At 46.5% G+C, this 23,644-nt stretch overlaps 1 protein-coding gene across 1 annotated transcript in view; it reads left to right on the top strand.

Moving 5' to 3' along the window:
* The first annotated feature begins 3,676 nt into the window (after window positions 1-3,676).
* BRINP1 (BMP/retinoic acid inducible neural specific 1) overlaps window positions 3,677-23,644 on the top strand; it is a 155,459-nt gene continuing 135,491 nt past the window's right edge. The window contains exon 1 of the mRNA XM_006119724.5: window positions 3,677-4,041. The gene's annotated coding sequence lies outside the window, so the exon portion shown is untranslated. The remainder of the gene's footprint in view (window positions 4,042-23,644) is intronic.

The raw sequence follows: 23,644 nt of genomic DNA, 5'->3' as shown, positions 1-23,644 counted from the left end.
GAAGTGAGCTTTTGCTGAAGAATCTCAAACAGAAATAAAGTATCTATAGTTTATTGTGGGTATGTGCGGCTCCTTTCAAGTTTTAAAAAGGAACTTACAATACATAGTGAAATCCCATCCGCCAGTCTTCCTTCAAATAGCAGTTTTGTGAACAATCTGGAGGCTTTTTTCTGCTGCATGGATTATCTCTGTATCATACTATGTTCTTATAAACGTCTAATGGTAAAACATAGGATCTTTTTTTGATTATTGCTCTTTTTGCTTGCTGCTTGTGAATAAAAATATGTTACATTATGTGCATTGTGCATTCATATCCCTACGTGTCCTGTTGATTGACTGTTTTTCATTTTCTCCATGTGCCTTCAGTAGGTTTTTTCTACCTCAGAAATTACAGACCTGCAAACTACTCATATGTTCTAGGCTATGCCCTAGTGTGCCTATTTTAGCATTGTGCCTAAAACCAGGCTCTGAGCACATCTAAATAGAACTCTTCAGATCCCGACAGCAAAATGGAAGAGTGGATAGACCAACATTTTAGAACCTCAGAAATAAGGCCTGAAGTGGAAAATTCTGGGCCTAATGGAGCTTTTGCTGATTTATGCTGGCTGAGGATCTGTCCCTCATTCATTGCACAGAGAAGGCAAGAAACTGAAATATTCATTGTTGAAAAGAGAGTTACTGGAGTAAAATAATTTTGCTTTTGCAAACCACATCCAGAAACCTTATCTTCAACACATAAGAACAGACACATAGCTAATATGCTGTAACCTGCTTAGGTTTCCAAAGTAGCAGATTAAACCAGTGGACTATGCACTAAGTGTCCATTCACTTGGGCAAAGCTCATTGCTCACAACAAAGCTGCAAGAGAACATGTTGAATATTCAGTGCACTCAGTAATCCTCTTATGATAAAGACACTATGGAAGCTCTTCCTTGGCATGGAGTGGGAGGCTGGTCAACCTTTTGGTGAAGGTTATTTGTGGCCAGGAAAGGCTTGGCAAAACCCACTGCCGCTCTTTGTTGTGCATGTGTGTGACTTTTGTGTTATCTTTAGCATATCAATGATGATGAACATTTCCTTGAGCACTGGCATTCCAAGAGTTTCTTCATTCTGCTTTCTGGAAGAGGGAGGGCCACCTGAGTGAAGATGTGGACTCACCTGGGTCCTCACCTTTGGAGATGTGGGGTTCAGATCTTGGTGGGCCATCCCAGCTCACTTCCTTGTTTTTCCATCTGATTATCATCCGTTCATAGTCATCAGGATCAGAGAATACTGAGATGGGGTTCCCAAGCAATGCCTCTAAGCCAAAGGCCCTTACAGTCTATAAATGGTTAATACCCCTTATCATAGTGCACTGTCTGAAACAGCACATCCTACATGATTATTGGTGATGGGAGGATCCAGTTGGGGCCCTCTCAAATTGAAACAAACAAGTACAAAACAGAAGGAGTGGAGGTTATAAGTAGATGCCAACAGCAATAATCAAAGAACAGGTAGTAATCGCTACAGGCACTTTATTTTTTTAACAGATGCTTTGTAGATACACAGCTTGTTTAGGTCCTGAGCCTGCAGCTTTTCCTGCTCCTGAGGACTTCATTGAAACCAGTGTGACCGATTTCATGACTGGTGCCACTCCACATGGCAGAATAAGGGAATGTTTGGAGACTATTTGCCTTGCAGTGGAACAATCATTGGGAAAAGTAAAATTCTGGTACGGCTCAAGCACAATGTAAACGTGATAAGCTAAGCCTCAAACCTATCAAGCTAGCCTTTTAAACAGCTTTTAATTCTTCGTAGGGGAGCTTTGCAGAAGATTTAGCTTAAGACAACACTTTGTAGCCTTGGGAGGTAGGGGATGGGAGAGTGGAGTCTAGGGCAGCCTGTCCTTGCATGCTAGGGGAGGACGTGGGTGGTTAATGGCACCCTGCTTTTCTTTCCACGTCCCTAGCAGAGCCATCGGATTGTTCCTCTCTCTGTTTATATGCCAGGGCAACATGAGCTGGTGGCTAGAGGAGAGTTCACTGGGCATGAACTTCCACAGGGACAGGGACCTTTAAAGGCTATTTACAGCTTGAGCCGCTTCGCTGTTCAGATTTGAGTGTGTGTGTGTGTGTGTGCGCGCGCGCGCTCTGCTCTCCCTTCGAACCAGAGCGCCCTGGCCTCTCGGATGACCCTCCTTTGCGTGTCTTTTTTTTCTGGAGGGGAGGGAAAAGGAGATAAATTGCACAACTGCAATTCGCTTTGAGAGCGAGCGAGACGGAGGGAGGGAGATTTTCCTTCCCCAGCTCCAGCCTCTGGACCGTAGCCATCCTGTGAGATTGGCCCTGCAAGCAGACGAGGTAGGAGGCATCAGGATTGCAGCTCAGGCGGTCTGCTGCCTCCTGACGCTGCTCAGTGGCTCTCAACCTATTTCAAGTGCAGCAAATCTCTCCCTTCCCAGCAGGCTGCTGTTACCTCCCGCAGCCCAACGAGGCAGGGCAGAGCTGGCGAAGGAGCAGCCGCCGATTCTGTGTGTTTGGGGGAAAGCCGAGCTCAGACGGATACAAGAAAAGGAGACAGGGCGGCGGAACGGACAAAGGTCCCCCCGGGAAGAGGAACCGATTGGCAGCCTCTCTCCAGAGCTTCAGACGCCGGAGATGAGCAAGCTGCAAGTGCCCCCGAAGAGCTCTCCATGGTGCTGAACTGCGTCCCCGGCCTCCGCAGAGATGCAAAGCGCCCCAAGGAAGCGAGGGACCGGCCTAGGTCCTCGCCTCCAGCGGAGGGCTCCGTGGTCGGAGGATATCGGGAGCCCAGCCTGGGTGCTGCCCCCAACCTTGCAGACTTGGCACTGTTCACCCCTGCCGCCCACCCTGGCCTTGCTTCCCCGCCGCCTCCTTCCTTCTGGCAGAGCACAGTGAGCAGCACAGCCCGAGCTGCCTGTCTGCAATCGCTGTCTGGACACACGCACACGCACACGCACACGCACACACACACACACACAGACGCACAGGCACGCACGCACACCCACACCCATACTCGCAGTGTACATCTCCCCCTCCCCCGCAGGTACAGCTCTGCTCTCGGGCACTGCCCTACACCCCCCTCCGCCCCCAGCCTTCGGACCGCTTTGCACTCTCCCTGCCCCACAGGAGTTTGCAAGAGCGACTTCACAGGTGAAGCGCATCACATCGCAGTGCGGTGAGCGCCCGCCATCCCCAGCTGCTCTGATGTACACACGGGCGCGCACACACCGCGGATCCATCAGGGGAGGGTGCCCCCGCTAGACATTCACCCCCTGCTGCCTTCGGTCCCCCAGTCCTCCCACACCCCACGGTCAATCCAAGATAACTCTACAGTCACACGCGCTCCTGGGCCCTGACCGGAGAGAGATCCCCGCGCTCCTGGAAGGGCCCCCACAAAGATGTCACTACACGCAGCCCCGCGAGTCTGAGCCTCGTTTACACGTCCCGGCCTCTGCCTGCCCAGCGCCTCCGAGCCAGCCCCGCCTCTCATGTCCCCTTCACAGCCCCCGCCCGATTATGTACACAACACTTTTTAGAATAAAATCGCAGGGTTTAGGCTCCTCCCTCTTGCCTCCCTGTTCTCTCCTTCCCCCCATTCATTTTATCCAGGCTGCTTTAAGTCCCTCCCCTGCTGGAAAGCCCAGCCTCTCGCTTCTCTCCCGAAGCCCTTTTCATTTTTATTTCCAGCCCCTCTTCATTCTCCCCGCTGCCTCTACTGCTCCTTCCTCGATGGCTGCAAACTGATCAGCAGAGAAGAAGGGAGGGGGGGAAAGCGGGAAGGAAAAGAAACTAAAAAAAGAGGGAGAGAGAGGGGGAAAGGATTTGTCTCTGCCCTTAATGCCTGCAATCTGGATCAAGGAAAGGGATTTTCTGTCTGAGCATGAAAAGGACTGCTAGAGCCCCAGGATTCCCACGCCTGCATTATCAGAGCAGCACCCACTATGCAAGCTGGACACAGAAGCTCTCCCACAAGTTCCTGTCGAGCCCAATAAAACCCACAGGCGATCAGATCCCGGCCAAAGAGGAACATTAACATCAGGTAAGGGGAGGGTTTCCTTTCGTCTGCATCGAGTCCACTTAGCCCTTCGTCCTCGTGCCCAGGTTTTGAACTGCGTGTCGTGTATTTATGGCGTGATCGCTAATTTTAATATAATATTCTAACATGTCCTATCGAATTCCATTCCCCCTGGAACCAGTGCCGTTGGACACACACACTCTCTCACTCTCTCTCTTTGCGTTGCAGTCTCTTGCCCCCTCCCCTTTGGGTTGCAGGAAGTTAATGTGGTGTTTCAATGCAGAAGTCCTATAACCTAATTAGCTTCTGGGTTTTGTGAGTGTGTGTGTGTGTGTGAGAGAGAGAGAGAGACAGAGAGGCTTGTGGTTGGCAGGATATTTGCACGCATAGGGTTGGGAGTTGCTTCATGCAATGGGATCACGTAGCTAGGGCAAAGTACATTCTAAAATGCATGGGAGGAAGGGTGCAGCTTTCAACTAAAGCAGGGGGTGAGGGTTAAAATCTACAGCTCTGTCTGTGTTCCAGAATAGTGATACATCCTAGGAAATATCCCCGAAGAGATGGTGTCATCTCCACTTAAACCACTGTTCCATTTGTGCAAGTGACAGGCAAATCCTGTAAAAGGAGAAGTCTGTCACTTTAAATCCCACACCAGGTTGATTGCCTCTACTCCTAATGGGAATTGGAAGAAACTGAAATATAGCAAGAAGGTGCGGGGGGGGGGAGAGGATCATGGATCCGAGGACAATTTTGTGTCCCCCCTCCTGGGCTGGGGACTTTTTATGGATTGAGGAGTTGCTCAGTTGTGAAGGCTGCTTGCAACGCTGTCTGATAAAGAAGCACAAGTTTGTGTTTCCTGGTCCATAGAGGATTTGCGGAGGTCAAATGAGAGAGCACCTCCCCACCTTTCCATCATCACCTCGAGGGCCAGCACACATCCCATTTTCTGGCTGAGCCATGAGGAGTCTGGGGGAGTGGGGGTTAAAGGGGGCAGAAACCCAGGAAAAGGGGAAACAAGCTGCAGACAAAATGCTGAGCTTCACAAATGAATTGAGACTTCTGACCGATATCTGGAGTCATGCTGTGGATACTACTGTACGATCGCTTGCATTTTAGCCAGGCTTTCCATCCCATCTGGATGTAGAATAATAATTCATGAATGGGAGTTAAGCTGCTTTCAGGAGAGTTGCAGAGAAGTATTGGGAGGAGAAGATAACCAAGGTTTTGGTGCAAGGTGCTGATTTTTAAAAAAATATATGTATCATAGTATCTAGCGACTCTGTGTGTGTGTGTATGTGTGTGTCCTTCTACAAAACTTGGTCTCTTCTCCTCTTTCACTTGTCCACAAGCCACACACCAGCTCCCCACCCCATACACAGGTCTCTCTCTCTCTCACACACACACATACACTCTTGGATTCACACAGTCTCTCACCCTCACACACACACCATCTTCGTCCCTTGCACTAATCTACTCAAATATCAAACAGTGTTGCCATCCTCACTGGCTGTGCAAGTCAAATCTCCAGGCAGGTTTGATGCCTCCTTCACCCCCACCCCTTTGAAGAGCTCTGGGTAAGGAAATCACTTATAAAGCTTTGGACAATTTAGGGGTTGCCTGCTCCACAGCCCCTTGCCATGCAGCAGCCAATGTTTTGCACGAGTGCTTTTGTTTTACTGCTCTTTGCCTGGCCCCAGACAGGGTAATTGCTTCTCTCCAGCCAAGGCAGACAGGCTCAGTGGAGGGTATAGCTTGAACTGCGTCCCAAGAGAGGGGATTATCCTGCACTCTTCAGACATTGAGCTAGAGATGGGCCAGAATGGCAGAAATGACGTATGCCCTGCTATCTGTGTGGTGTTGGGTATGTGTGAGTGTGCGTGTGTGTGTGTGAGAGAGAGAGAGAGAGAGAGAGAGAGTTTGCAGGATCCATTTTCCCTAATTCTACCTATTGGCATCAAAGTAAAACCCTCTAGTCCTTGGAGCGCAGTATCCCACCACCAACATTTTGCTGTGCTGCCCCCCTGGTTCAAGGATGAACACACTGGTGTGGTGCTGGAGGGAAGATGATGTCACTGGTTTAAGATGTACTAACCACAACCACCACCCCTCCTCCTTCCTCTCTCTTCCAAGGGCCTAGTTAGGAGATTGTGTAATCTCCCTAAGGGCAGGAATCTAATGAGGCCAGCTGACTGGCCTGCTAAAACTTCTGATTTCAGGGACACAATAAGAGGAGATAGTGCTGCCTCTAAAAGCTGGTCCCAAGAGGGCTTGTGAAAGGGTTATTCATGCCTCTCCTCCCCTGCTCCCAGTGAATACCCTGGAAGTGTTTGTTGGGCCAAATAGAATCAAGATGGCATTCCGCTTCTGGTGATTGTTAGGTGAGACTGAGCGTGACCATTGTGTTCTTTATAACACAAATCCTGCTGTCTTCACTCAGTCAAAACTCCCATTTACTTCCCTGAGAATATCAGCACTTGAGGAAACCCTGAAGAATTTGGCTCAGAAAAACAAAAGCTGCATCTTTCTGACCTACTGAGAAATCACTTTGGATTTCCTAGGTTGATCCAGATATGTTCAAAGGCATGAAAAATCAGATTTGGGGTTGAGGTAATCAAAACTCCAGGATTTATGTCAAATATCAGCAAATAAATAAAAAAGAAACTCTGAGGGGATGGGAGAGTAAATAAATAAGGAAACCAATGCAAGTCCCTGTATGAGAAATTAGAGAAGCTGAACAATGTTCAGGACAAGAAAAAAAAGCATGCAGCAATGTACGTGTCTGTCTAATGTCCTTTGTGTGTGTTTGTGCATATGTCAAAAACAAATGCCTATACCATTAAAAACCTTTCTGGTAACACAGTGTTTGCTAGCTGGAGTCCTTTCACTAGTATCTTCATTTACACAGGGAGTTGGTGGGACTGGATGGAATTGGGACTCCCAGACGGGGGCGCTCTGGCTCCATTTGAGTTGTGGTAATGCTTTGCAAAGCAGACCAGCTGTATCCACAGCAGCTAGGCTCCCAGTCAGATTAGACAGTACAGCATTTCCCTAGAATAGGTTTGGCGGGATACAGGCAAAGACTTGCATGAACTGCTCTTCTCGGTGGTGTTTTCACTTCTCACACAGTTGCAGCCAGTAGCTAATAATAATAGCAGGTGATAATAGTTAATAATGACATATACATTGTCTTTCGTCCAAAGGGATCCAGGTGCATTAACAGGCTCTGGGCCAAACCCTTAGCTGATGTAAATCAGCAGACCTCAGCTGAAATCAATTAGGTTATGCTGAGGATCCCGCCCTGTGTATAAAGGAATCCCTTACCCAGTGCTGAAATTAAGCCACTTCTGGGATGGAGGCCAACAGCCAATCTGGGACAGAAACACTACACTTTTAACAGGGGGAGGGAAAAATAGCTTCTCACATTGAAAGTGGAGAAGCAAATTTAAGGATATAATCATTGGGAATGGCCCAGGGGTTTGGTTAACAGCCCTATTCTTGCAAAACGGGGGATCTTAATACTGTTAAGCAAATCATCCTAGACCATGCAGATGCTCCTGAGCTTGCTTTCTGTTTGATGAGGGTGGGAAAGAGCCATGCTATGGAAAGTCCTGTCACTGAGTGGCTCATAGGGCGCAATCTGGTCCATTGGCTTTATTTCTGACCTGAAACACGGTGAGCATCATATTGATGAACTGATTGGTTCACAGTTCACTCAGAGGAAAGGGCACCTCTTATGAGTCACAGACATGTGCCACTTTCCTGCAGTGTTCTGAGTTTTCTATGGAGTCTCCAATGTGGCTATTTACACGACCAACATGGATTTGCTTATGCGATTTGAGAAAAACACAACTCTGTCTAGCATGGCTGCAGGTTGTATCTTTGGTGGCAGTGGTGAAGGGAACCCTTTTATTCCCCTTCTGAGATTGAATCTAGTTTCTGTTTTGCATGGGGAGGGGAGCAGAGTAAATTAATCTGATGACTTTAGTTTGATGTATGGGAGAGGAAAATAGCTGCTGCTGTCATCTTTAGACATGACGGTCTGGGCTTTGCCTTTTTTAATCAGGGTAGAGAGTAGAAGAAAGAAAACCTGCCTGATTCAATGCCTATTGAAGTCAGGGGAAAGATTCCCAATCACTTAAGTGAGCTTAAGCAAGGACAAAATAATCTGTTACATGTTTTTGTGAACGGTGGCTGGGACTAAGGACTCAGGTCTCCTTGGGCACTCCACATAGCAGGGCTAAAGCTGAAATAAGCTACGCAACTTTAGCTATGTAATTGAGTAGTTTAAGTCAAAATAGTGTATTTTGGCTTTTGGCGCTGTCTACACAGCTGGAAGTCCGAGAAAGAGCACTCTTCCTCTAACTTCCCTTACTCCTCACACAATGAGGGTTACAGGAGTTGGAGTAAGAAGTCCTCCAGCTTGACATTATTTTGACATTATGTTGAAATAACTGCTTGTAGTGTAGACATGGGCTATGTTATTTTGGAATATCACCAGTTATTCCGAAATAACACTGCTGTGTAGATGTATCTCTGCTACTTAGGTGGAGGGATTTTAATACAACACATCTTACCCCTTTGCACTTTCCCTTTGAAATACATCGCACCTTGATGGTGCACGTGATGGAACAGGCACCTCCTGCAGCAGAATCAAAGGTGACAAGGGCTGTTTTCAGTTTGTCCAAATGGAGCAGGTGCAGTGGGGAGAACTTAGCAGTGTCTATCATATGTCATGGGCAGGCGATGGAACTTAGTTGTGGAAAAATGCTATTGTGGGGTCGGTCTGCTGATTCTTCTGAGAGAAATGTTGAGTGCGAGGTCAGTGTCTACAACACAGCTGAGTGATGATTGTGGGATGTTGACTAGAGCACTCTTCCAGTTTAGTAACATGAAAAATGCTGCATTTGCAGGTGTTGATTCTAAGGCTCCCGGATTTCAACTCTGAGTCACACACTTGGTTCCATTTAGAGCCCTGCAAATCTCTGGATGTAGATGCAGATAACTGCGGCTCACTTTTGCTGATATGAATGTGGATACACATATTGTATCTAGAACCCTGTGAATTTGAAGATATCCACCTTATATCCGTGGGTATCCGCATCCGTGGATGTCAATGGCTCATTTTTGCAGATGCAGATGCAGATATGGATACAAATTATGTATTGGTGCAGGGCTCTAATTCCACTGATTTCAAAGAAACAACTAGTTGAAGAACTGCTGGATGTGACCTTATGCTAGTAACAGCAGCAACAATTGGTGCTGATTAAAGGGAACTGTGCAGAGCAGCTTTGACTGCTGGTCTCCAGACAGTGACTGGTTAGATGGGGTTCATGATACGTGCTGTTGTTCAGACATGCATCATTGTTGCACACTGTTTATACTGGTGAGACAAATACTTTACGGAGTATGGGAGCCCAGCCATTATGAGGCCCCTTATTGCTTCCTACTCCTCGGCAAATGCTGGGTGCAGGTGTCTGGACTGGAACTAGTGCAGAGCACTGGTTACTGAGGCTCTAGTGCTGGTAGTGACCCTCCTGTATTAATGCAGTACCTTTCATCTGGCTCTGGAAAGTATGGCACCCATCCCTGGATTATTGTGAAGTTAACCTGGCATGAATTATATAGCAGCTGTTTAGCAGCTACCCAACAACCTGAGAGCAGAAGTAAAATGAAACTCTAGAAATGCAAGAGAGCAATTTCATCTGGCTCTTTTGGTTTAAAAGCAAAACATAATTTCAGAATGGAGAAGGAAACATAACATTGTCCATGGAGGCATGCTGACCTGTACACCCCATCTGGGAGGCTCAGTCTATAGCAATCATGCCTTACAGCGAACCTCCCATGTCGAGCAGCTCACATAAAGACAGCAACTCACCTCAGCACTCTTCCTAGTATCCAGGCGGAGTTGGCAGAGAAAGTGCTGCACTGACCAGAAGGTAACAGTTGATGGTGTCCCTTCAAGCTTGTGGCATGCTTGTTGTTGGACAGAGTTTCACCTTTTGCCTGCTGTTCTATCTGAACAAGTAAAAGCAGCAGCCTTGTAGGTATGTCAAGTATTAGTATTGCCTGCACTTTTATAACTAGATCCAGTGTAGCAGAGAGAATAAATAGTAGGAGGCTAGAATCAGAGCTGGTATTAATGAAGACACTGAACAGGACCAGGCTTAGGAGCAAGCCAGGAGGGCAGCCACCCAGGAAATCCGTTTTTGGTTGGAGTCAGGCATAATAGATCAGTTTTATTTATTTACTACAAGATTGACCCAACGTTCCCCAGGCCCTTAATTAATTTTTGTTTTTTGGAAAATAAAATGTAAATGTCCGTGCTTCATTTGAATCATTGCTCTGGGGATATGAGGTTCAGTATGCAGACAGCCCAGGGAAGAGAGGACTACCTCAGCCCTCTCTCATCACAGCAGCTTGGGGCCAGGTCAGAAGTGTCTCTTCATGGCTGCTGCAGCTCCAGCAGGCACAGTTGAGGGATGAGAGCATATTTCCTGGCTGCGCCAGGTCCAGGTTCATCTACCCCCTCTGCTCCCCAGCCAGAGTGATGAACCGAGCAAACTGTGCCCTTTCCCCTCACTTCCTGATGAAGGGAAATAGCCAGTAATGTTCTTGTACAAATGGAGGGGTGTCTTCAACTCCCCCTGCCATCCCTAAGAAGTGCTTGAGGGTGGGATGCTCAGGGTTGGAGCAGTCTTGGATGTGGGGAGCACACCCCCAGCCAACCCCTTTTACCTGACTGATGATTCTGTCTTTTTTGTTTCATTTTATGGGAATTAATCCCATTCCAGGCACAGCCCATTTTCCTGGCACAAGCAGACCTTGCTTTAGGTTATAAGAAGAGGAAGCTGTATGTCGAATTTAGTGGTCCTAGCTCTTACTATTTAGGAGGAGTTCTTGAACATAAGAATGTTCACAGACCAATGTCCTGTCTTCCAACAGTGGCCAATGCCAGGTGCCCCAGAGGGAATGACCAGAACAAGACAGAACAAGGGACCCATCCTGTGTCACCCATTCCCAGTTTCTGACAAACAGAGGTTAGGGACACCAATCCTGTCCATCCTGGCTAATAGCCATTGATGAGCCTATCCTCCATGAATGTATCTAATTCTTTTTTGAACCCTGTTACAGTCCTGGCCTTCACCACATCCTCTGGTGAGGCTCCACATTCACATTCACATTCACATTCACATTCACATTCACAGGTTGACCTTGGGTTGCGTGAAGAAACAATTCCTTTTGTTTGTTTTAAACCAGCTACTTATTAATTTCATTTGGTGACTCCTAGTTCCTGTGTTATGGGAGATGGACAGACAAACAAACACTCTCAAATATATAACAGATTGCATCTTTTGGCTGGGTGGGAGCAGGGCACTAAAAACTCTTTATGCTCCCTGGATGATCAAACATCTAGTGCGGGCCCAGCCAGGAGAGAGTTGCCATCTTATACCAGTGGAGGACTTGTCCTTTAGGGTTTGCTTTGGAATGAGTATCACTCGGAGTGATTCTGGGTATAGTTTTGGCCTGCAGGAATGTCTTTGAGATGTCTACACACCCCACCGGAAATGCAGGCCCATACGCAGGAATTTCTGTAGGGGGTGCTTTTTTGTAAATGTGGACTGCAAAGGTGTGAATGCCCCTCCATGGTTCCCCAAGTAAGAGGGGAAATCAGCCTCAGCCTTCCCCTGGCTGGCCAGAGCATGGGGGAGGGAGGTTCAGGCAGTGCCCTGTTCCTGCCTTGTGCAGGAATTACAAGTGCAGCCAGTGTGCTTAAATCAGCCTCACTGAGGGATAGAACAAACAGAAGCAGCTGGTAGAGTAGCTCAGTGTGGGGTCGAGAAAGGTGTAAGGCATGGAAACTAGGCACAGACAGAGAGATGAAGTGCAACACAGGCTGAATACTGAGCCTGCAGGGCAGGTATAGACACTGGGACAAGCAAGTGTGAACGATACCACCACTGCACAGTTGCACTTAATGGAAACAGCGGTGGGAAGGCTGTGAGCACAGGCATTACAGTATTAGCAACATACTGCTTCATGTAACAACAGTGAGACAGCAAGTGAAGCATTAAAAGCAAGAAAGGTCTCTCTGTGGAACCGAGAAAGAGGTGCTGAGGTTGGATAGAAATTTCACTGGTTCTTTGCGTCAGTGAGCAGCGTAAGAGATGGGGGAAGCTTTTTATTGGCAATTGTGGGGAAACATGAGCAGAGGCTGCAGAGTCCATGAAGCACCCTCAGGAAATGAAGAGCAATAGATAACAAGGATTGGATAATGGTCATGATAAAATTGTAAAAAATAAATAAAATAGGAAATCACAGCAATGCTGAGAAGTGTTATAATGTATCCTTAAGACTATAGTTGTTCCTTGTGCTGCAGGCATGGAGTCATAGCCTACCTCTGATTTGCAAACATTAAAAAATCCCCTTAGCTTCATTGTTTCTATGCACAGAAACCATGATAGCATGTGACTCTGGGTATGCATTTTCCTAAAGACAGTCAACGGAACTATTAGGGAATGACAGATTGTTGAGTTACACCCAGGTTCTTGGCAAACCAGCTGAGGATATTTTTACGGAGAAAATAATCCAGATCTTATATAAGTCTGAAAGGTATGGGTCTAACTAGCGTCTCTTGTTAAAGGTAGAGATGAAAGTAAGCAGGTGCACCAGGGTGTGCAGCTCCAGCAGAGGTGGCTGAGTCTCGGCCAGAGCCAGCAGGGACCTATTTAAAGAGCTGGAAGGGACTCAGATTGCAATATGGGAGTACCTGTAAGAAATGTAAAGTTACTTTCACCACTGGTCAAAGGGTAAATTCTGACTTTCCACCCATTAGTAAAGTTTGACAATGTTAATAAAATAGTGGATAAAAGGAACCCGGTGATTATAATGTATAAGGTATCCTCTTAGATACCTTTTGAAAAAGTCCCCTTTTAGAGAATTTAATACCTCCTGTGAATTAAAAGGTAGCCAAATTCTATCAATTAAGGAGTCACCTTGAAGAGTTGCTGTTCAGAGGAATGGAAGTTACTACTGGATGAACCTCTCTAGTCCGGCACTCTCTGGTCTGGCAACATCCATGCTTTTAGTTAGCCTTTAGTACACTTATCACGAGTGTGGCCAAGATTCCCACAGTCTTATAAAGTTTGTTTACATCCGCAAGTCCTGGCTCTGAGTGTTCTGTGCTGTTATTTACCTCTAATTTACCCCTAAACATCTCGTAAGAGCCCAGTAAGCAGAGGAAGTGTTGGTGATGCTGCTAAATAATATTGACCTCCCATGATTCGGCGAATTCTCTGGTTCAGATCCTGAGGGTGCTGGACTAGAGGTTCAACCTGTAATGGGGAAACCCATTGGTCAATATTGGATCAGCATTGTGCAGTATTTTTGTTTGTGATTTGGAGGAGGGTGTGAATAGCAAGCGGACCATGATGGAAAAGGCTAGTTAAAAACAAGGAGATAGGGGAGCAATTTAAGAAGAATCTGATCAAACCAGAGGACTGACATTAACAGAGGATCAACTTTTAACTTGGAGGAATATAGAGTCAAGGGGGAAAATAATCTTAATTCCCAAGACCCTCTGAGGAAAAGTATGTCACAAGTTAATGGGAGTCTCTTAAATGATGGTACTGAGACTACATAGAAGGGTACATAATGATAAGCATTGCTCACTGCATGAGTATTTAGACAAGTCCCAATTTGGCAAGTTACTTAAACATGTGCTCGATTCTGTTCCCATGCATCAAAGCTCATCTTGGAGGAATTGCTTAAATCCACTGATTGAATAGCTGCTTCAGTGCTTTCCTGAACTGAGGCCACAGTGTTCACAACAAATGCTGTCCTGCCAGTGGATCCATGCAGGCAGACCCTTCACAACTGAGCACAGCCTCATGGACTTTATGACGAGCTGATTGCAGTGTCAAGGCCCAAACTCCCCATACCCACGCATATGTGAATGAACCATGTGAGCCACTGGAATCCAGACTCTTTGATTGTTCCAAAATCTGGGTCAGGAAGAGAGAAGATATATTTCCAAGATAATTATAAAGACCTACCCATCCTCATATTGTCAATGAAGATGGGTGGCAGCTTATAGGTATATTTGTGGCATTAAAAGAAAGGGTAGAAAATAATGAAAAAATACATTCTAACAGAATGATACTAATGCATTTTCAAACTGCTTTACAAGTATTAGCAAATGAAATAAAGAAAGAGACTGAAAAGAATGGGTTATTTAGTCTGGAAAAATAATGGCACTGAAGTACAAGATACACAATTATTTGAAGAATACAGTAGAAGACTGTACTTTGTGATGCAAAAAGAATTAGGGGATCTGTTTTAAACACAACATTTAAAACTATAGAAAAGAAAATATATTTTTCAGTGAACATTCAAGCTACATAACTTTCCTGCAGGAGGCCATTAGCATGACTGGATTTTAAAGGTAAAGGTTGAGCTATGGTAATTAACAGCATTGGCAACTCTGCCATTGAAAGAGCGGCGAGGAGTCCTGTGGCACCTTATAGCCTAACTGAAGTGTAGGAGCATAAGCTTTCGTGGGCAAAGACCCATTTCGTCAGATGCATGTCAATGAAGACAATGATAATCAAATTTCATGTTTCTGAGAATAAACTGTTTATCTTCTAGGGTTAGGAAGGAATTTATCCCCCTTCATAGAGCACACAAGTCCTATAGGACTTGTTCCTGCTCCCACTGAAGTCAAACTGACTCTTCTGAATAAAGGGCATTATAGGAAGGTTTTTGCCATTGAAAGAGGCAAGTTGCCAGGGCATATGGATCAGTAGTCTAGTCTGATGTGACTGCTCCCATGTCACTATGTGAGACATGCTCATTGACTTCAATACACATTGGTGCAGTACCTAAAATGGCAGTTCCCTGGCAGCTGTAATGAGCCTGAGCTGCACATTTTAAATCAGTGGTATTCTTATTATTATTTTTATCATAGTAAAAGCCTAAAGTACAAGCATCCTACATGTTGGTGCTGCTGGAGACTATAACTGCACACAACGGCACGTAGCCCTGTCCAGAAAAGGCCACAATATAAACAATCCAGACAGACAAAGGATGAAAGAAAGGGCCTTTTATTCTTCTTTTACAAATGAGGGATGGAAGTAAAGAGAGATCACAGTTCTTGAAAGTCTGTCCCTGAGAGCTCTCAAGGAACAAGTTCTAAGGCTTTGTCTACATTGGCAAGATTTTGCGCAATACTCTTTAACACAAGAGTTTTCGCATTAGAGTATTTGCGCAAGAGAGTGTCTACACTGGCATATGCCTTTGCACAAGAGATGTGCTTTTGCGCAAGAGCATCCATGCCAGTGTAGACGCTCTCCTGCACAAGAAAGCTCTGATGGCCATTTTAGCCATCGGGCTTTCTTGCACAAGAAATTAATGTTGCCTGTCTACACTGGCCTCTTGCACAAGAACAGTTGCGCAAGAGTGCTTATTCCTGAGTGGGAGTATCATAGTTCTTGCGCAAGAAGCACTGACTTCACACATTAGAACGTCAGCGTTCTTGTGCAAGAACTCCCCGCCAGTGTAGACAGGCAGCATGTTTTTATGCAAAAGCGGCCCCTTTGGCACAAGATCACACCAATGTAGACACAGCCTAAGTGATTTGCCCAAGGTCACAAAAGAAGTCTGTGGCAGAGCCACATCTCCAGACTTTCAATGTACAATCCTAAAAAGATTCTCTTTCCTCTCCCAAGAGCCAAAATTCAAGAGATCCTTTGGATCTGGGATTTCGGATTGGGCCCACCACTACTTCCAGATGTCTCTAAATATAGAGATTCTGCCTTTGTCATTGCAACTCTTTTAAGGCAAGTGTGAATGATTACATTGTAAAGGTGGCATTGCACATCAGGTGTAGAAAAAAGATGCAAAGACATGCAATCAGCTGTGGAGACAGCGACAGCAGTGAAGAAGCCAGGGAAGAATGCAGGGTAACTTTTCAGAGCAGGTGGAAAGGATGAAAGGGAAGCAGCTGCAAAGAACACGCAAGCTCTAGATGGAATAATCAGCAGTCATGAGACGTGTGATTGGGGAGGATCTGACAGCTAGAACATGGAGTTCATTGGCAAGGCAGGTGTAAATGTTGAGATAAGCTGCTGTTTAGGGGGGGATGATTACTCAGCTTATAGGATAGGAAATAAGGGGGAGATATAAAGGGCAGGTGCAAAATCAGTGATAAGGTATTATATTAGGTTTGAATGATTACTGTGTTTGTGAAAGTTTGGATGCAAAGGGAAGGGTGGAGGGAAGATGTGAATGAGGAAAGTTTTCTTTATGAAAAATTAATAGGAGAGATACAGACAAGACAGTAGTCATTGGGTATATTGATGCCTAATTGCATTACAGGAAAAAACTTAAAAAATGAGTGATCCTGCAGCACCCTAGAGACTAACAAAAACCATAGATAGTACCATGAGCTTCCTTGGGCACAATCTACTTCTTCAGTGGAAAGGAAGCTTATTTGCAGATGGTGGAGGTGTGTGTGTGCATGTGAATGAAAGTGAGTGAGGATTTGCATATGGGTGATGAGAACAGGATCAGTGCCATTATGAGTTGTTTTTTCTTGAAGAACTGATACAAGTGCAGTGACTGCAGGCTGGAGGTAGGGCAGGTTCTGATTTCAATCCCATGGATACAAAACAGGAGTAACTCCAGAACTTCCATTGTTATTTTAGACTCACACGTGTATAAATGGAATTAGAATCTTGCCCTTTATTTCGGTGACTGGGTTTCTTAAAGACTGACAGAGCCCGAGAGGGAAGTATAACTTATTTGTCATATGCCAGTCTAGTGAACCTAACTGAAATATATGAGGAGGCCAGGGAGGGATTCATTCCTCACTTTAGCTGCCAATCGGCCAATGCCCTGAGCAGGAAAATTGATGGCCCTTAAATGGTGAGGAAGCGGTGCTGTGAAATGACTCTCATCTTCCTCATCCCTGGAGACCAAACCCTGGAACTCCAGGGCTCAGAGCCTGTGCTACTGCTAAGGGATTCAGACCCAGATCCTTGCTGGGAACCAAAGCAGACTCCTGTGCTGTGTGGCTCATGCAGAGGAGGAGGCCCTGCCTATTGAATGGGGGAGGGAGGCTAACACCTATAAATGCCAGGCATCTCCACAGATGTCCAGCCCTTCCTTTGGAATACTTTTCAGATGTTTGACACAGCCATGTCTGATTGTGGAAAGCAGGGAGGCATTGACCCTCTTTACTTAATATCAACTCCATCACTGGTTCCAAATTTTTTACTTGAATCCCAATATTATTGGGTTTATGTGGCACTGAGGAGAGGGTGGGACAAAGGAGATGTGGGTTGAAAGAGACAGAAGCCAATGAAACTATTGGAAGGAAAGGGGAGCAGAAATTGGAACAGAACCAAAAAGAAATTCAGAGATGGAAAAGGAAAGAGCAGAGGTGGGAAACAGGAGTAAATTCTAATGAAAAATACCTTAAGTTGGCTGTGTGTACACTGGCACAATCTTGTGCAAAAGCGGACGCTCTTGCACAAAAACTTGCTGCCTGTCTACACTGGCCGCTTGTTCTTGTGCAAGTAAATTGATGTTCTAATGTATGAAATCAGGGCTTCTTGCACCAGAACTCAGATGCTCCGGCTCAGGAATAAGCCCTTTTGTGCAACTGTTCTTGCGCAAGAAGCCAGTGTAGGCAGGCAACATGAATTTCTTGCGCAAGAAAGTCCTATGGTTAAAATGGCCATCAGAGCTTTCTTGCACAAGAGTGTCTACACTGGCATGGATGCTCTTGCGCAAAAACACAGCTCTTGTGCAAAAGCCCATGCCAGTGTAGACACTCTCTTCTGGAAGAGGTTTTGCAGAAGAACTCTCCCGCAAAAGAGTTTTTGCGTGACAACGCGCCAGTGTAAATGTAGCCCTTGAGATTTGAATGTCAGTTCACTTTTGTTGTAGTTTATTCTCTCTCTCTTTAAGGGCACTGGCTCAGGTAGATTGTTTTTTTTTAATTTTCTCTCCCTTGGTTAATAAGCATAGTTTTAAATAACAGGAAGGAATAAGTCCACAAACTCAGCAGCTCAACAGATTCACAGAGCCTCAGTCTTTCTGCAATTTCCCATGCCAGGCAATGAGTTTTCAGGAGCTGTTATTATTATCTATTTTATATAGAAACTCAATCTAAGATGGGAGCCACCAGTAGGTTATGCCTGGTACGATCACACATTGAGAGACATTCTCTGCCTGGAATTGCTTACACTCAAAATAGACAAGACAGATAACAGATGGGAGAGGAAACAGAAACATGCAGAGAGAAAGTGATTTGCCCAGGGTCATACAGTAGGTTAGTGGCAGAGTCAGGTAAAGAGAACTTGTTTTATCTGGCTCCCTTGCTAGTGCCCTCTCCACTGGATTAATTATATGCACTTTTTATCATCCTTCATACATCCCTTTCCTGCACTTTCTCTTTATTCCTCTTTAGTCTCGCCTTTCTTGCTCCCTTTCATCCTGTTTTCACTCCTGCTTTCCTCTCTCCTCCTCCTTTAGATGCTCATTGATACTTTAATACATGTCAATAAGAAGCCTTTGCCAGCACTGTTGAAGATTCATAAAGGAAGGGGGTATGTGGATAGAGTGGGAGGGTGGGGATGGAGGAAGAGAAAGAAAGTGATTTATAGATGGTGCTTAACTTATTTCAGTGTCTGGCCCTGGATTCCAGTTGAGGATCTGGGGTAAGATTCAGGACCCAGTCACACATTTTAAAACTGCTACATACAGCACAGTCTCCCACATTTTCCCTGGAAGCAGTTGCGTCCAAATGTAACAAGAAAGAAGCAGATTTATGGACTGTGGCTATGGCTGGAAAGCTGGGGGATTTATCTCATTGAAGCAGACAGCTGACAAAGAGGAAGCAGGGGTTCAAATGAAGGATGAGGGAATGCAAGACATTTTTATGAGATGGCAGAGGGGAAAGGAGAGTATATCTTATCCAAGCAGTGAAAAGAGCTAGAACCTGGGTAGAATGTATGTCTAGGATTTTAGTCATCAGTGTGGGTTTCTGCATGGGGACTTCTTCCAACATTAAAATAAAATCAGATGTGTCTGTGAATATATAATCAAACAGGGGTTATGGTGCTCTCTGCTCTGGGCTCTGCATGCTGGTGGGAATTAGATGACCATCTGGTTTGTCCAGTGTACATCAAAGGCTTAGTACCTGAGTCCAATGCTCCACTATAATTCTTGCTGACTGTCTGAAGTTCTGCAAAAATGACATTTTGTTATTGCTATTCTTAACAATATCCAATGTGACATTGGAAGGCTGGCGGCAAGCATCTGCTTTAGTGCTTTTAGCACTGGAAGGAAGGTGTTACCTAGATTATAATTTCAGTTGCCAAACAAAGAAGGATGAAGCTGGTAGGTTCATGTCAGGAAGAGGCTGCTACCTACATGATGGGCTGATTTTGAATGAACGTACTGCATTGCCTTTGGACCACTGTGTAAATGGCCTTGTAATCTGATAGCCAACTTTTGTCATCGTCTATTGATACAGTGGCTCCAAAGCACCCACCTTCTCTTGGGATGTCCTCACAAGATACCTTTACGCACAAGAGAAGGTTGGTGGAAGTATTCCTGTTCTGAATTTGGTTCACCCCGTTGTAAGAGAATTTTCTTTTAATCTTGTGCCATGGCTGTGATTGGAGAGGAAGAAAGTTTTCTCTTTTTCTGCTGCAGTATCCATCTTGTTTCTACTAGCAGGGCTGTCCTGGCTGGTAGACAGCCAAGCTAATGAAGAAATATTTTCCTCTGTGGAGAAGTTTTCTACTGACTTTACCCACTACCAGCAGAGGGACTGATTTTTGCTTGGGTCAGGCTGCTGAAGAAGCAAATACGTTGTCTTCTCTGTACCAATCTCAGGATGACTCACTCAGTGAGGGTATGTCTACACTACAAAGTTAGTTCGAACTAACGGACGTTAGTTCGAACTAACTTTCACAGGCGCTACACTAGCGCTCCATTAATTCGAACTAATGGAGTGCTTAGTTCGAATTAATGTTGTAGTGTAGACGTACCCTGAGACTCTACGAGTGTCAGAGACATGCCACATTGTGATTTCTACCCATACCCAGTGCAGCTGATAACATCTAGCAGAAGTCTATTGGTGGAAGATGCCAGCAGCACAAGGTGCCCATTTAACCCACTGGTCAGAGTGTTGTGTATGCTCTTACATGACCATTACACAGAACTGTGAGTCTATTTACAGCCCCCACTACAGCCCCTTGTTAGTTTTAGAGGATTTCATGCTAGTCTGGTCCCTGGTTCAATGCCTGCTGTGTCGACCAAGAGGCCAAGCACCACAGCAGCAGTTCTCAAGCCAATGATTGTGAGATCCCTGCTCAAAGGCCCATTTTTAGATGCAGATAGTGTAGCAAATTACTGCCGCTTTCTAATGTCATGCTGAGGCATCTGAATTATCCTCAGCCTTCCCTGACCCACTTTTAAACCTGGGTATGGTACAGAGAATCCACCAGTCTTCTTGGTCAATAATAAAAGAATCAGCAAGGCTACTTGACCTTTCCTCATTGCCAGGAGGAAACCATTGGAAGATCCTTCCTATTCTCTGGGGACTGGGCACAGAGAAGAATACATAATGCACTAGCCTGGAGAGCAGCTTTTCATTCTGCTGGCAATGAGGAGTCAGTGATCTGCAATGGCCCCAGAGAAGGAGAGAAGCACATTGAAGGAGCTCTGCTCTTCTCTCCCAGGAAGAGTTCAGAGGCTGGCAGTGGAGAGTTGTTCATTTGCCTTGACTCTCTGCTGCGGGGTGGATTGTGATCTTTCTTTTTGTGTGAAGGTGCCTCAATGGCATCAGGGAGCTGGTAACAATGAACAAGATCAGCATTTCAGTAAATAAATGTTATCATCTTACATATATTCTCCCCTACAAGTTGGTTTCATTCTTGAATAACTAAAACAAGGTACAATAGATTTTACTCAAACTTGCCAGAAATATCCTTTATCAGCCTGAAACCAAGCATGCAACATTTCAGATGAACTGGAGTATTTTTCAGAAAGTTACAAAGATGTGGAAACATTGGGCTGCAATGAAAGTCTCATTGTGACCTTAATGATGGTAGCATTTACTGTTAGCAATAAGCTGTAATCCATACAGCCAGGCCGTCAGGAGCAGAGGTAGATAAAATGGGAGAATCTTCATGCCACGGTAGAGTTTGAGCGTTGGCCAGAAGACCCTGATCTCCAAACATACAGAGGTGCTGCAATCTAAAAGTCACCAGAATATTAAAGGGTGTTTCTTAATTTCCCCTGGCTTGTACAAGACAATCTATCCTTTCTGGTTAGCAAAGCAGATGTGTGGATGTTAGTTCTGGGTACCATGTAAATTCCTCCTTGCACAGCAGTAGGAGGATGGTAGAAGCATCAAAGAAAGAAGCAGTCTTTACAACATTTATGGCCCTCCTGGTACTGAGTGATGTGCAGAGGGGCCAACCAGCAATTTGGGAAGGGGTGGGGCTTCAGGCAGAAGGGGGAGGGTTGGGGCCAGTGTTTCCTTTAAACTGCAGGGCAGCACAGCTTGCATGGAGCTGGCTGACTGGGTGGGTCTGATTAATCACCTGTGAAGCTGTGTTGCCTCAACACTTAGAGCAGTGGTCTCCAGGGGTGGACTGGCCCAGTGGGGTGCCGGGAATTTCCCGGTGGGATGTCCTCCGAAGGGCTGAAGGGCTGGCTGACAGCTGATGGAGGAGGAGGGGGATTGTGATGGGGCACCGCAGCCCCACACTTTAAATTCCCCGACGCCAGCCATGTATGGGGCATGGTGGGGCCGAGGGAGCACATGCTCAGTGTGCTCAAACACTGCGCAACAGCTGAGAGGGGAGATGACCAGGCGTGGCATGACATCATGGCCCAGGACTTTAAAACTGTCCAACCCAGAGTTGCACCGCATGGCCCAGCTGCAGGCCCGGCATGTGGTCTGGAGCCCCAGAAGAAGCTGGGGCCAGGGCTGCGGGGACTTCTGGGACCCGATCACAGACTCCAGAGCTGCAAACTGGAAGGCAGAGGGGGGAAAATATGGGGAAGGGGTGGGAGAGGAAGTGGCTTGTGCTGAGGGGAGGGGGGCAGGTCAGAAGAAGAAACGGGAAGGCACCAAGGGACAGGGTGAAGGAGAGACAAATGCCAGGGGACCAAGTGGAGACAATGAGGAAAAGGGCAGGAGGGGAGGTGTCAGTGGGAAGGGGGGACAGGGTTATGCTGGGAGAGGAGAGGATAAGGGCATTGGGAGCTAAAGGGGGAAAGGGAAGGTGCTTGAAGAAGGCACCTTGAAAGATGGGGTGGGCATGAGGAAGGCGGGGATGGAGCAAGCCATGTGTGAGGGCACAGAGGCATGAGGGGAACGGGGGCAGAAGGCGGTGAGGTGGTGGGCATCAGGGAAAAAGAGGGCAAAGGGGGCAGGAACAGTGAGGGAAGGGGGGGCCCCAGGACGGTGCAGGGGTAAGGGAAGGTACAGGTACCAGGGGATTCTGGGGGTGAAGCAGAAGGGCAGACACCTGCAGGGGAGGGACCAGCACCAGAGGAGAGAGGCAGGGCAGGTGTGTAGAGGAAGGAGTTAAGAGAGGGGATGAGGAGGGGTAGCTCACATGATCAGAGTGGGGCTACTGGAGGAGTGGGCACAGGGGGGAGAGAAGGGCAGGTGGAGGGGGCAGGTTGCAGGAGGGCTGAGGGCAGTGAGAAGGGCAGGAGTCAGGATAGCAGGGGAGGGTGAGGAGTTGGGGGCAGCAGGCACCAGGGGAGCTGATGGAGTAAGGGGAAGAGACATGGCAGCAGAGGGAGAAGGTAGAGGTTTATAAGATATTTATTAATAACTTGGGTGCCAGAGTGGCACATCCAAACTAGCCACATGAACTCAGTGCTGCTGCACAACAGAAAATTCATTCTGCTCATGGAGGAAACTCTTAGAGAGAACACTTCCTCCGGCCTCTCCGCTCCCTCTGCCCCCGAGTTAATTTCACACACATTGGATTAATGCAATTTCAGGATAGTTGCATGAGGGGGGTTTGGTGGGGGCCAAACTAATCCCGATTGGTAGGAGGATGTTGGGAAAAGTCCTTAGAGAGGGGTCACATGACCTTTTACTTCTGGTTATGTGTCCATCTTGCCCCGAGAGTGTTACCTCCAGAGGCCTGGCTAATGGGAGTCAGGAGGTATGGCTAATGGGGGTCAGGGGTGTGGCTAACGGGGGTTAAAGAGTAAATTTAAAAAAAAATTGATGTGAAAAAGTGGGCCGTTATCAAACCATTTCCCGGGCTTGTTTTGATTGCCAGTCTGCCCCTGGTGGTCTCTAACCCTTTTAACCACGAGATCACTTTTTTCAATATAAGTTCAATGTAAGATCTACCTCAAACCCAAATGCCCTTCCCCAGCTTCCTTCCCGCCCCTTCTTTGAGGCCCTGCCCCTGCTCCACCCCTTCAACGAGGCCTCACCCTGCTAACTCCATTTCCCTTCCTCCCCGAATCTCATTCACTTCACCAAGCGGGGGTAGGGAGTTGGGGTGCAGGCTCTGGTCTTGGGCCAATGGGTTTGGAGTGTGGGAGGGGACTCCCTGAAGGAAGGGAGCACGGTGGG

The sequence above is a fragment of the Pelodiscus sinensis genome, chromosome 23 (assembly GCF_052426305.1).
Source record: "Pelodiscus sinensis isolate ZL-2025 chromosome 23, ASM5242630v1, whole genome shotgun sequence".
NCBI classification, from domain to species: Eukaryota; Metazoa; Chordata; order Testudines; family Trionychidae; genus Pelodiscus; species Pelodiscus sinensis.
This window is presented reverse-complemented; position numbering and strand designations above follow the sequence as displayed.